The sequence below is a fragment of the Aythya marila genome (genome assembly GCF_965140915.1).
Source record: "Aythya marila genome assembly, chromosome: 7".
In the NCBI taxonomy this organism is placed as follows: domain Eukaryota; kingdom Metazoa; phylum Chordata; class Aves; order Anseriformes; family Anatidae; genus Aythya; species Aythya marila.
In genome coordinates, this window is record NC_139048.1 from 3720917 (window position 1) to 3734235 (window position 13319).

At 47.9% G+C, this 13319-nt stretch overlaps 1 protein-coding gene across 3 annotated transcripts in view; it reads right to left on the reverse strand.

The window, feature by feature from the left end:
• The window catches only part of ZRANB1 (zinc finger RANBP2-type containing 1), a 34216-nt gene extending 26788 nt beyond the window's left edge, over window positions 1-7428 (reverse strand). Inside the window, exons 1-2 of one of the 3 annotated variants that reach the window (XM_082765442.1) lie at window positions 6853-7122; window positions 6424-6574 (exon numbers count right to left, since the gene is read on the reverse strand). The gene's annotated coding sequence lies outside the window, so the exon portion shown is untranslated. Of the gene's footprint in view, window positions 1-6423; window positions 6575-6852; window positions 7123-7343 lie in introns of those variants that run through there. The other 2 variants (XM_082765443.1, XM_082765441.1) reach the window with 2 other exon arrangements.
• Between the last annotated feature and the right edge of the window lie 5891 nt (window positions 7429-13319).

Below are 13319 nucleotides of genomic sequence, written 5' to 3' on the forward strand. Positions count from 1 at the left end.
GTGGTTATGACAAAACGTGTCGGTCTGAACTCCGACAGCTGCGCCTGGCTTTGTCGTGTACAGCCACAGAGCACACCGAGGGGCACACGACGAATTTGAGCCAGCTGCTCACAAGGGGAAAGGACCCGGTGGTTCTGACTTACAACAGGACATTCACAAACACTGCTGCTCCGTTGTGCGCTCCAGCAGGGGAATCTTCTCAAAGCCCGCAGCAACCTGTACCAAAGGCCTCTTCGAACAAAAAAACTTGCCAATTTTTTTTTTAAATGCAGCCAGGAGGAAGGTCTGGAGGATTAAACACAGCTGTACATAAGCTTCAATCAAGAAGACAATATGTTCCTTTTTCAAACATGTAAATTGAAGCTCAACAGATCACTATATTAGAAAGAAAAAAACCTCTGAACCTGCCTGAGCTTCTATAGCTTAAAGGAAGGAACAATAGGTGCCGTTGTAGTCCCTGCAAAATTACATTTAAAAAAAAAAAATGACCTTGCCAACAGGCTAACCAAATGAGATCAGTATTGAACCTGGAAGCTCAGCAATCAAGGCAATGACTATATATTATACCAAAGAACAAAAGAATTACTGCAAAGTCACAAATGCAGAAGCATTTTCTGTATCAGGCTGGATACGCTCGGAACAAGGACTGCAATAGGTAAGCATGGTTTGTTCTGGCTGTTAGGGCAGCTCTTTAAAAAAAGAAAGGACATTGTCCCAAACACATCAGCTAAAAGGAAAAAAAAAAGCCTTGCACAGAACACGCACTGGCCAGCCATGGCACAGGCAGCAGGACCTGGCCTGCAGCTCCCCCAGCACGATGCCAGCCACAAAGCACGAGGCAGGGGCTCAGGCACCCTACAGACTGCTCCCATCCTCGTCCCCACGAGGGCACCGCTTTGGGAGCACGCAGGGACAGCCCCAGCTCTCCAAGCACTGGAGCTACTCGGTCGCCCCCGGAGGAGGAGGAACGCCGCTGTCTTCAGAGGCATCAGCGAGGCACAACGGGCACAAACCTCACTTCTGTTGAGCAACACCAAATCCTCGCCACTTAAGTGATGCCATCTGTAAAGCACATCAGTGGTGGGGGGAAAAAAGAAAATGCTTGGGTTATAACTGAGTAACTATTTACAATTTAGCATATTAAAACTCATTTTTCTTCAGTTTTTGTAGACTATGCTGTCACCAAATATTCTGACCTGCAGACCTGAGCTATGACCTCAGCCTCACCCCTTTTCATCTTCTCCTACAAGCACGCGGTTGCAATGCAGAAGACGTGACCTCATGCAAACAAACCTGCTACCAGAAACGCAGCTCTTTTGACCAAAACAAGTTCTGAAACGCTGTGACTTCATGAAAACGTTTAGGTCAGCATTTGCTTGGTGAACAGACAAGCTTCACTTACAGCTACATCAAAACAAACGCAGTGTTTGGTCAGATTCATGTCTCATTGACAAACACCTCAAGCCTACTTTATTAGACATTTACCGTATTCAGAAAAAAATCACTCCAACTTCGCTGCATCTTTTCAGTATTCTAGGCACACTTCCCATCCAACTCTTGCCATTTCAAATAAACCTTGAAGCCCAACTCCCCGTAAGCAAGAGAATTTAGCGTGAGGTGACGCCTCCTCCTGCAAATGCAGTAAGAAGTCAGACAGCTGGGAAATTACCGATCTGCAGAGGCTGCTGAAACACAGAAGGGGAAAGGGAACTTTAGGTTCAGATGTAAACCCAGCTACACACAGGCTCTTCTGCAGGCACAGGAACGCTGTGCCAGCCCTAACAGATGTGTGACAACGCCACGCACTCGCTCTTCTTACTTTTTTATTGAGGTTTACCCCCAAAGCACTTTGTGCTCCTGGGCTGTGCAGTTAACCCTGCTGTAGGGTTTACAGAGTAAACGTTCCCATTGCATTTGTTACTGAACTCCAGTGGGTCAGAGCAGGCATCCCTCTGATAAATTTGTGACTAAATGCTAGGAAAGCACTCACTGCTGAAAACAAGCTCTAAGAGACAGGAGCAGTGCCTCAACTCAGCGCTCTCACGTTCCAGGAGTTACATCTTGCTTTGCTTGGTTTTGGTGGTGGTTTGGGGCAATGCACGCGTGCATTTCTGGTTTCTTTTTTTTAAATCTCAGTTAACAACCTTTTAAATGAGATGTTGCCACACATTAGGAGGGACTAAATACAACTCTTACTCAGAAACCAATACCATTTGGTGAAAGGCGAGTAAGCAGCTCAACGGTTACATAACACACGGCATCTCCCCCGTCACACTAATCAAAACCAAGCAAGCAGACTCAAAATAATGAGCTCCAACAGAAAACTCACGGAAATGCAGCCATCGGCATTTAAAGCATCCCATCACCACGAACAGGCGGCAGCTGAATATGGACCCAAGATGTACAAATACAACAAATATCCGTGATAAAAAAAAGGCAGTCTTAAAAATTGTTGCTTTACAATGCTTGCATCTGACGACGCACAAGCTGAACAAGAGGCTTCTTTCTAAAAAGTGAGGTCGAATACAGAAAGCTGGTTTATCTGTGTTTAGACTATACGCCTAAAACATGAGGCTCGTTTTTTTGTTTAGATCTCAGCCACCCCTGCACAAGATGAGGAAAAGCAGATGTCACGCTCCGAACAAAAACACGCTGCGGAGTCAGACATCAAAACTCAAAGACACTTAAACCTGTCCAGCAACCGAGGAATACTCTATTAAAATTTGTACTTCTGACATTCAGTTCTAGTAATTATCCTCTGGACCTCCCTAATAGTGGCTGACCATAAATTAGATCATGGCTAGATGCAGACATTCACCATTTGGCGGAGAAAAACCATCTGCCTCCAAATGAGAGAAGGAAACGCGCTCTCAGCATCAGCCATTGTGTAGCTTCCTCCTAATTAATGGCAAGCCACTCTCACATACAGCCAGGGACTGTCTTTGGTACACGCATTTGCAATTGGGCTATTTTTTAAGGCTTCAAGTTCTAGCACAAAAAAGCACACAAGCCGCGCTCGCTGTTTTATCCAGCTCCTCTTAAGATATTGGCTAGACTGCAAGGTGTCAGAGGAAGACCAAAGAGTTCTAACATCACAGCACGCATCAAACTTTAAAAGGAAGTCAGATGTTGTTATTAAGCATTAGCAATCCTTTTTTTGCTCAAACAAATCAAGGAAGATATTCAGCTGCTGCAAAATTTCAGAGGCAGAGCCCCAAAGCCCCCTGCTTTCGGGGAGTGGGAGGTGAGGGTGGGAGTAACTCGCTGCCGGAGATAATTCTCAGCAGCCTTCCCCAAGTAAATCCTTCACAGCCCGCAAGGTGACAATTATTTTTATCCCTGCCAAGCTGCAGAGGTCAAAAATAGGTAAACAGCCCAGGGGGCCTTCCCAGTGCTTCAGCATGATACAAGTCAGCTTCTTGATGAGCACAGGGGAAGGGGAAGCCTCCGTAGCCAAAACCAAAGCCCCCAGGCCCATCTGGCAGCAGGCACCTAAATGACAACCAGATGCTGCTGAGACACCTCTACAAACCAACCCTGATTCCCTCAGCAGTCTGAAAGAAAACCTGGAGGCCTGGCATGACAACGAGCCCATCAATACTCCCCAGCCCGTGAAATCACACACGACCCAGACCTGCAGGTGGAAGCTGCTCCAGAAAAACACCCAGGCCCCAGCTCCCTGCACAGACACTCTCCACCCTTGGAAAACAGGGAGAAGAATGGAGATGAGAAATACTTCCAAGCCCGTCCGTCTGGAAGAAGTCAGCATTAACGCACTTACGATCCTTCTAACCACAAGAGATTCTCTCATGAACCCACAGTCACCCTCACCGGTTTTTGTTTTTTAGAATTATTCTCACTTATCAGACCTATGAGTCATTTCTCTCCCCAGAACCCAACCGACCACGGCCCAAAAGGTTCACGTTTTCAAATGAATGTACCTAAAAAAAGTACGTGCAACTTCACAAAGCCGCTAGATGACTACTCGACGGCAGTAGTTCTAAGCTGCTGAAAACAAAACAGAGCACTCACGCTTATTTTTCTTTCCAGAGTCACGTAAACCATGGCAGGGACAGTTTTCATGTTCTAGATCTTGAAAAGAAACTGGCGAAGCCCCAACAAGACTTCAAGGTTTCTCAAAATCTCTGAGCTCCCCATCAACTCAGACCTTTCTGTTTCATTGGAAGCCACTCAAGAACAGATGCAAAATCGAACCAAAGAACCAGAAGAGAGGATTCCTAAGCCTTAGGATTCGCTGACAAAACAATGGCAAGCACAACCCACATAAATGTCACTGCACGCTGCCTGCTAGCATCGCAGGGGGAGTTCTGGCCTCTTCACTCCCCGGTGCCTGTTTCAGGAAGCACTGCTCTTCTCGCTCACAACAGGCCCAGCCCTGCAGCCCCCTGAAACGGGAGTTTCACACCCGGTACCCAGTCTGTACCCAGCCCTCATTTCTTCCAAGGGTTTTCGGCTCAGTTTTGAGTTAAGCCTTAAAGACAGATGTAAATTCTGTGCCTTCTCCAGCATTCGTCTCAGAAGTACCAGCTTTTGTTATCCTTGTCCCAACAAGCAGGGCAGATATGTCAGTTTACACTCAATAAACCAAAAGAAAAAAAAAAGCCAGCTTATTTATGCCTGCTGTGTAGGAGAAGAAGCAGAGAGCTGCAAACTTGTCTGTTTTGTAGACAAGATGCTCTGCACACACCAGGAACTCCTCCACTCGTCCCAGCACATTACACTTCCCATGTTCTTTGATTAAAAATAAATAAAACCTACAACTGCTTCTTCCTTCTCGAGCCAAGGTCAACCCCTCTTGAAGAGGGTTCTTTAAACTTCACTCATCCCCTACTCCACTCCCTCCAGACCTCTTCCTCTCTGGTCTGCACCGAAACAAGTTTTTGCCAAATGGGACGGTGGCACAGAAAATAAAAAGAAAAAAGGGGGGGGGTTGAAAAGTGGTGGGTAGAAAAAAATTGCAGTTTGACTACAGAGCTTCCACCTGCCTGTGCCACAGAAGAAGGAAAAAGGAAATAATTCAAATTATTACACACTAATTGTTGCTCTGAAGTATTTGCTGTTAGACACCAAAGGGGTGAGTCCTATTATTAACCTCGCATTTCAACAAAGTTCCAGAAGAATCAACTTACACACGTACAGAGCCTGTGCTTCAGCAGCTGATGACCCAAACACAAATAAACCCCCCTCAAGTTGACAAGTCTCACAGTCCAGGAAAATACCTGAATTACAAACAGCTTCTATCTTCTGATTAAGATCTGAGACATTTTCGTTTTACGGTATAGCAAATTCCATTCAACTGACACTGCGGAGCTGCAATGACCTGTTCCTGGACTGATGTTACCGAGCTATGCCATCTGACAGGGGAAGCAGTAAGCTCTTCATGAGCTGTGTTTAAAAAAAATAAATAGGTCTCTTTCCAACTCTTCCTCATTCCCCTATTCATCTGTAGTACTACTTTAAAAAAAAATTAAATTAAGAACTGTGTTACGGTCCAGCCAGCCATTTCCAGCTGCCAAAGTGAAGTTTAGTTCCATTTTAGTAACAGAGACTGGAATTGTAATTCTTATGGTCAAAATGAGGATTACTCACTGACACAAACGTTGACCAGCTCAAACTAACCCAATCTCCACAGAAGATGGCACGTGGTGGTGAGGGATGCACTGATCTCAAGTCCCACATAATCTCATCCCTGACACTGCAAAGGGAAACCTCGCCACCAAAGTCACTGCCACGTGAAGGAGGCAGCACACTGGGGTGCCCAAACACACATTTATTTGACCAAATGGGTTAAAACAGCTTCCCATGCAATCAGCAAAGTATTTTCTACCTCAATTTCTGACTTATTTGTGGATCTACCCTGCAAAGCACACCGAACACGGATGGTATTTCCCACCCCCCAGGAATTTACACGTTAAATGACGTAGTATTAAAATGGCCACACATGAGCCTAAATACAACTAAAAATGCCTTGACCAATTTTAACTAGTCTCCAATTTGAGCCATGCCTCTGCGATGAATCCCACTGATGCTTCTACGTCGCTCAGCATTCCAATTTAATTAATACTTTTAATTATACTTCTGAGAAAATGCTAATGGATACAACTCCACAACAACAGATTACGGCCTCATCAGTCATCTCCATCCGCCTGCCTTCCTTTAAGCAGCCTAAAAAAAAATAAAAAATAAAGGCAACAACTTCTTTTTCCTTCAAGAGGAATACACCACGGAGCTCGGGTTTCCCAAATCCTACAAAGTGCAATGCATCCAGAGGGAAGTTTTAATGCTCTGACGGGCTGCAGTCAGAGGTGATCTTTACATATGGATGTGTGCTGAGACACCAGTGCGGGACAGGCTTAGGAAGGAGACAAATAAGAGACTTCCTGAACGCTTCCTGCTGCTTACCTGTGTTCTCCTCCCTAGTTAACCGCTTTGGGAAACAACAATTGCCATCACAGATCTATCCTGCAGTCACCAAGGACAAAAACACCGGATTTTGCTTCTGGTTTTGCTCCTCAAGCGAGACAGATCCCTTCGAAACTCCCGTTAGGGCGTTCTGCTGGCAACAACACACACTTTAAAGACTGAAAGCCTGGGAGAGGAGGTGAGGGCAGCGCTCAGCACACATTTCCCCCACCCACGCTGCAGATCCCCCCCTGCCCTCACCCCACGCTCACACACAGCCCCCCCAGCGGGGCACACGGAGCCTGCCCCAGCCCCTGGGCCCCCCCCCGGCCATTCCAGGGGAACTTTTCCCCATTGTGAGGCCGGGAAGCTCCGTGTGCCCCCCCCATAACCCCCCAAATCCCCCCAAAATCCCCCTCAGGGGCTCACCTCAGGGGCCGTGTCCCGGCGCAGGCCGTGGCGGTGGCGGCGGGGCGCTGAGGCGCGGGTCAGGCCCCCCCCCCCCCTCTCCTTCTCGCTCCCTGAACTTTCTTCAACGAGAGAGGGGAAAAAAACGGCTGGGGCTCAGCAGAAAAGAATAAAATAAAATAAAAATAAAATATTCTGAGGCAACGCGCGCAGCGAGAATAAATTAAATAAAATAAAATCCCGCTCTGAGGCAGCCCGCGCCGCCGCCACAGGCACCCGGGGGGGAAGGGGGGGGGGGGGGGCGCCCCCCACCCACTAGAAATCACCAAAAAACAGCCAAATTTTAAATAAAACAGCAAAAAGCCCCCCCGGGGGATGGAAACAGCCCCGGCCTGCGGCTGCACAGCCCCCGGGCCCCCTCCCCGAGCCTCAGGGGGGGCTCCGCGGGGCCGGCCCGGCCGCAGCCCCCTCCCTCCCTCCCTTCCCCTCGCCTCAGCGCCCCTCAGCCTCACCTCGCCCCGCCGCCCCCGCCGCCCCCCCCCCGCTCACGCCATGGTCTCTCCCAGCGCGGCGGGCGGCCGCGGCGGCGGGCGGTGCCACTCCGGGGAGAGGGGGGGGGTAAAAGGTGGGAAAAGGACGGAACGAATAAGGGGGGGGTAAAGGGGGGGGGGGGGGCAGCCCCCGCCGGGCCTCCTCTAATGGCGGCGGCCCGGAGCAAAATAACCCCCCCCTGCGGCCCAGCGCGTCAGCCCGGCCTGCCCGCCGAGCCCCGCGCTCATTGGTGAGCCGCGCCGCGCCGCCCGGCCCCTCCGCCAATCGGCGCGCGGCTCTTTGGGGAGAACGGGTGATGTCATCCCCGCCGCTGGGGCCGCCTCCAGGGCGGGCGGGCAGTGTGGGGGGAAGCCCCGCCCCCCTCCCACAGCCCCGCCCCCCTCCGGAGCCCCCTCATGGCGCCTGAGGGGGAGGTGGGAGGGGGGGAGGGTCCTGGGACACGGCGGCGGCGTCGCCGGTGTTAAAAAAGCCCCACAAAGTCACCAGCCCCACACCAGTGTCCCCACTGAGCCGTGTCCCCAAGCACCACGTCCAACCCCTCCCTGAACACCCCCAGGGACGGTGCCGCCACCACCTCCCTGGGCAACCCGTCCCAACGCCTCGTCCTGAGGAGAAATGGCTCCTCACCCACAGCATGGGGAAGAAGGGGCACCCCGCGACCCATGGCTGCTTCGTCAGGCCCCAAGCCGCCCATTTGTCATATTCCCTCACTTTCTGCTCATATTCCCTCACTTTCTGCTCATATTCCCTCACTTTCTGCTCACTCTCAGTCTTCCTCAGGTCACTATTGCAATGTCTCTGACAGAACAAAACCACCTTACTTGCCCACATCTCAGCTCTTGGGTCTTGCATCACTTGCTACCTAACTGCTTTTCCACCCCAGTTCCTCCTGTATGTTTCACTCTTCCACATACTTTCACCACTTCTATTTCCATGGTTGCGTGCAATGCCCTATTCCCAGCCAAGGCAATCAAGACGACCCCATTACCTAGCTAATCGCTAATCCCTCAGGCTCCGGTTTTCACGGGGAAACCCATCCCTTCTGACCAGCCAGATCCATTCCTTTTTGTTCAACAAAAGTAAAGGAACAAAAAGCAGAGTAAAGGAAAAACACCCACTGTGTTCTAGCAGACCGGCGATGCCTCATGCTAGAGAAAATGTCTTTGTCCAGCAGACAAACATCTACAGCTGGAGTCAGGATGAGTAAAATGTAATTATTTATGGAGACAGAAATAGAAATTTGTCTCCATTTACAATTAAATCAGTTCCCTGTACACATCACAAAACTGTCGGGGGGTGCGGGGTGGGGATAACATGATTCATCTCTCCCAGATTTGTTATTTACTAAAATCTCTTTCTGTCTCCACTGAACAAGTTGGGCCCTGGTCTGCATTTTAGGAAATATACCAACAATTACATATATTTAGCGACAGAAAGGATCGGGACAACTTATTTTCTTTCACACGCCCACATAGAAGATCCAGATGAGCTCGGAGAAGTCATGTAAAAGGAGTGCTTCAGAAATCATGCCATCTCTGGGCTTAAAAATAATTCAGAAAATGTATCCCTTGCTCTCGGCATCTAGGCAAGGCGATGGAAAAGCAGTCATCTCAGGCAACAACAAATGGTGGGGTAAATTGTCAAAGCTGCTCCAGAAGTGCAACAATGGGAAATTTGCAGAAATAGCGGTTATAGACCAGACCGCAAAGAGATGAGAAAATAGGATAAATAGCTTTGGAGAATGTGTCAGTTCAGATTCTTCCAGAATATTTCGTGAGGTGTCAGGAAAGCATTGGATGATCATGAAAAGAAACTTTAAACAAAACACAGCGCATCGCAGCACGTTAGGAGCATGTGATATACTTTCACAGCACAGAAAAGACCTCCCATGAACCTAGGCTTGTATCACTTCAAAAACTTCTGTTGCGTGGGTAAGAAAAACTTATGGTCAACTGAAAGATACCCAAGAATTCGAGAGAATTCAAATGATTTTCGTATCTGCATAGTTATTCTGCAGAGCTGAGACACTCCAAGTCATGAAATAGGTGACCCTGTATTATAGGATAGCAAACACACATGGTAGAATTGAATTTGAAAAAGTTACCAGAATTGTTCATTTCCAAAGTGAATCTTAGCAGTATCTCCAAACCACAGGGCATTTTTAATGACGGCAGTGTTATTCCTAAGACCAGGTCTCTGGCTTTATCTCAAAAATTGCTGGCATGTTCCAGCAGGTTTTCTTTGCAGGAATTCACCATTTCTTCTAGACTTGAACAATAAAATACAGTAGGAACGACCTCTCAGTTGTTTAGGACATTGATATTTACATGCATATTTCATCCAATCACACCTTTCAGGCTTCTGATTTTGAGAAGAATCAAAATCTACATGGCTTGAAAACCCAGTGCTCAATAGGTTTGGTATCTGACCACCTTTTTCTTTTATAAATGTCAGAAAGACAATTCTATATTTGTTAGAGGTAGCAGAAATTGTAAGTAGGTACTAATTTCCTATATTCCACCCCAAATTTTAATCTTATTCCGCCAATTTAAGGGCAGATTTTAACTCTCTAGGAGTGAGTTTGGAACATTCATACCAGCTTGACAGCTTAATATGTTATTTTGGGAACTTTGGGGAGTGTTTTTTTTTTAAATATGTTATTTTGGGAGCTTTGCAGAGTTGAATCCACTCATACCTTGGAGATTATGCGCCTTCATTAACCAGCTGCATAAGAACCGGAGCTGCCCTCTAGCTCAGAAAAAGCCCTTAGCAAAACTCTATGCCTCCATTCACAAGGAAAAACGTAACTTGTGTATGTATTTCTACCAGGATTTGTTCAAATATCCTTAATCCATGTTGCTGTGATGCCTGCTGCTTTCTCCCCACCTTCCTCAGCTCTCCAATTTCCTTTCTTTCCTCCCAGCTCCTCCGGAACGAGAAGGAGCTGCTTCTTGGCTCTGGCACCACTCAGAAAAGAATTGATAACAGATTTTGGAGCTGCAGCAGCAGCACCGGTGCGGCAGCCAGCCCCCCAAAGCAGGAACCCTTTGTGCCTCTGAGGTGTGAGCCTTGCCGGCAGCCAGCTAGGCAGATGGCTTGGAAGTTCCCTTCCTTTCCCTCAAAGAATTTATAAATTTAGGATTTTTCAGAACAACCAAGACTTGCAAATTGTCTTTGCCTCCTATTAAACACCCTGCAGCACGCTGCCTTCCAAGACGCCCCGTTTCTTTTGTTCTGATGCTCGTTGTTAGCAAGGTTCCTTCCCTCAACTCTCCCTGACGTTTCTCTTCTGATTCACCCTGCTCAGAACCGAGCAAATGATAGCAAAAGCTATAATTAGAACCAAAGCACTGAAACATTTCACAGTAGCATTTCTCTCGCTGTTGCATACAATAGCTGGGGGATTCGGTTCAGCAAAATCATGCTTCAGGTAGCCAGAAAGACAAATGCCAAATTATTTTGCGCTGGCACGGGTTCTTTTTGTGCTGCAGCAGAATTTTCTCGCTCTGAGTGTAAAGATTACCTCCAGTTAGTGATGGATAAGTGCAGATCTCTCTCTTATGCAATTCTCTTTCCCCCGGTAACTCCTCGCTCCCGGGCAGAGCGCGGGCTCCCATTAGGCAATTCCTGCTGGGCGTCCCTGGGAGCAGGGATGCACATGCTCACCAGATGGTTGTTTCTTCACGAGCTGAACTGTGAGTCTGCAGAACTCCCTGCTCACACCAGCTCCTCGAATCCTCCTCTTGCCGTTGCCTCGTTCAGTGCTTTCAGGCTCTCCGTGATCAAGGAAGACTTGCGACTGCTCTGAAACGCTTAGCTAAAGGGTAAGGAATAGAAGTGCAGAAAAAAAAATAAAAATGAAAAAGCAGCACAGTTTTTGAAGCTAAAAAAGGATATTTTAAGTGGTTGACCGATTTGTTACCGTTTTTCCACCCTCTCTCTGAGTCAGCCCCAGCCTTCACACCCAGTAAATCTCAGGCTTGTGGCTCTTTTTTCTCATTTCAGCTTGAAACACAAAAATATTCAGCTGCAGCTAGATCACTGGATCCCCTACACAGAGGAGGCAAGCATCGGAGGAGGCACGATGTCCTGACTGTTTTTGCTTGCTACAGCTGTTGGGTGCTGTTACAGGCTGCCACTCTCCCCCCCAAAAAGCTTGGAAAGGTAGAAACTAAACAATTACAGCTTTACATCTAGGAGCAACTCTGCAGAAATACGCCAGAAGTGTGTGCTGAGTTGTTAGCTCCTCGGTCGCTCTGACGTGCTTCAGTAGCAGCAAGAAAAAGAGGTTAGAAGTGGGGAGCGCCTGCACTGACAGCTACAGCACGCACCATTTTTTCCTGATTTCCCTGTGGTTCTGCAGGGAATAGAGGAAGGGGGTGATGGAGTAAATCTCTCGTGCCAAAGCTTCCCTGATGAAGGATTTGAGCCACCTGGTCACCTGGGCACGGCATGAGGATGCAGTGGAGGGGGGCAAATGGAAGAGGAGAAAAAGAGGGAGAGAATTAAAATGTGGAGCAGTGTATTAAAAACAAAGAGAAAAGAAAAGAAAAAAAAAAAAAAAAAAAAAACCTCTTTGAATGAGCTCTTGAAGAAAGTCATCGGGGAAGACAATGAGAAGTAACAATGCAGCTATAAAAGGAAGCAGCAGCCCCAGTCCCTGCAGGGGAATGCAAGACATTTGTGAAGACTTCAGACAAAAATTCATGAGAAAAAAAAAAAAAAAAAAGGATTAAAATCCACCGACTAATTGCTGCCTGGAAATGTCAGGCCCGAAGAGGCTGGATTCCCTCGTGCAATGGCCAGCATCTCTCTCATCCCCAAGCACCGCACGTGGAACCACTACCAAACACCCAGAACACCACGAAGTGCTCCTGCCAGGAGAAGAAAAGCGGTGAGAGGGCTGTGGGGCAGGGCTCTGACACTGCTGACTGGGTCTAGGTTTGGCTGGGAAGTTTAGAGGCAAGAACCTGGGTGTTTCTCTGCTCCGGGTGAGCACGCCGCTGCGTAGCAAGCCACTGTCACTGCGTAGCACTAATGCGTTAGCATTAACAGAGCCAAGATGAGCAGTCACCGGCGCTTGGTGAGAATGAAAAGGGGATTTGTTGTGAAAGAAGGCAGCGCAGGAACGCAAAAGGCAACAGGGAACAGCCGCAGCTGACAGAATGCCGTGTATCATGCCAGGCGTAATCACTGCCAGCTAATCAGATTATTTGATGAGACAGAGGGAGCAAAATCCATCTTCAGGTTGACGTAATCCACTGCCAGGCTTGCTGCGGGTTCTGAATATGTTCCTCCTGCAATTCAAAAGCCTTTCCCTTAAATACTCATCGAGGCGTTTCTTTCTTTCCTTCTTTTTAATAAGAAAGAGTCAGATTAAACACATGTCCAAAAATCACCGGGAAACCACACAGGTAAAAGGCTTTGGGGGGGCAGCTAACAGCAGCAGGGTGGTGCCCCACGACCCGTTCAGCACCACACTGAGAGAATATCGGCACCACCAGGGGTAGAGTAATGCTATCAGCAAGGGATTTGAGAGGATGATAACCGGTGGAGATAAGGAATGCACATCTGGAATTAAAATACGGGAAAGATGATTTTCTGGGCAGCCCTGAGTTTTGGAAGAGGACAGATTTTTGTTTTTAATTCAGGCCAAGCCTGGGCCATAAATTCTGATTGCTTTAATACCATCGCCTTATTTCAGAGAGGTGTTCTGCAAAGATCTGTAGCTTCTCCCAGCATTTCTCATCACAAACAGGCAGCTCCAACAGCTGGATAAAAAGTAGCTTGCAACCTTTTCCCGACGGCTAATCTCACAGAAAGCCATTCAGCAGGATACCTCGTGGTTGCTACGCCTTATTTACAGACACAAGAAGAGACAAATAAATCAGAGAAAGAGAAAAATAAATCATATTCAAACCGGATTACTTTCCTGG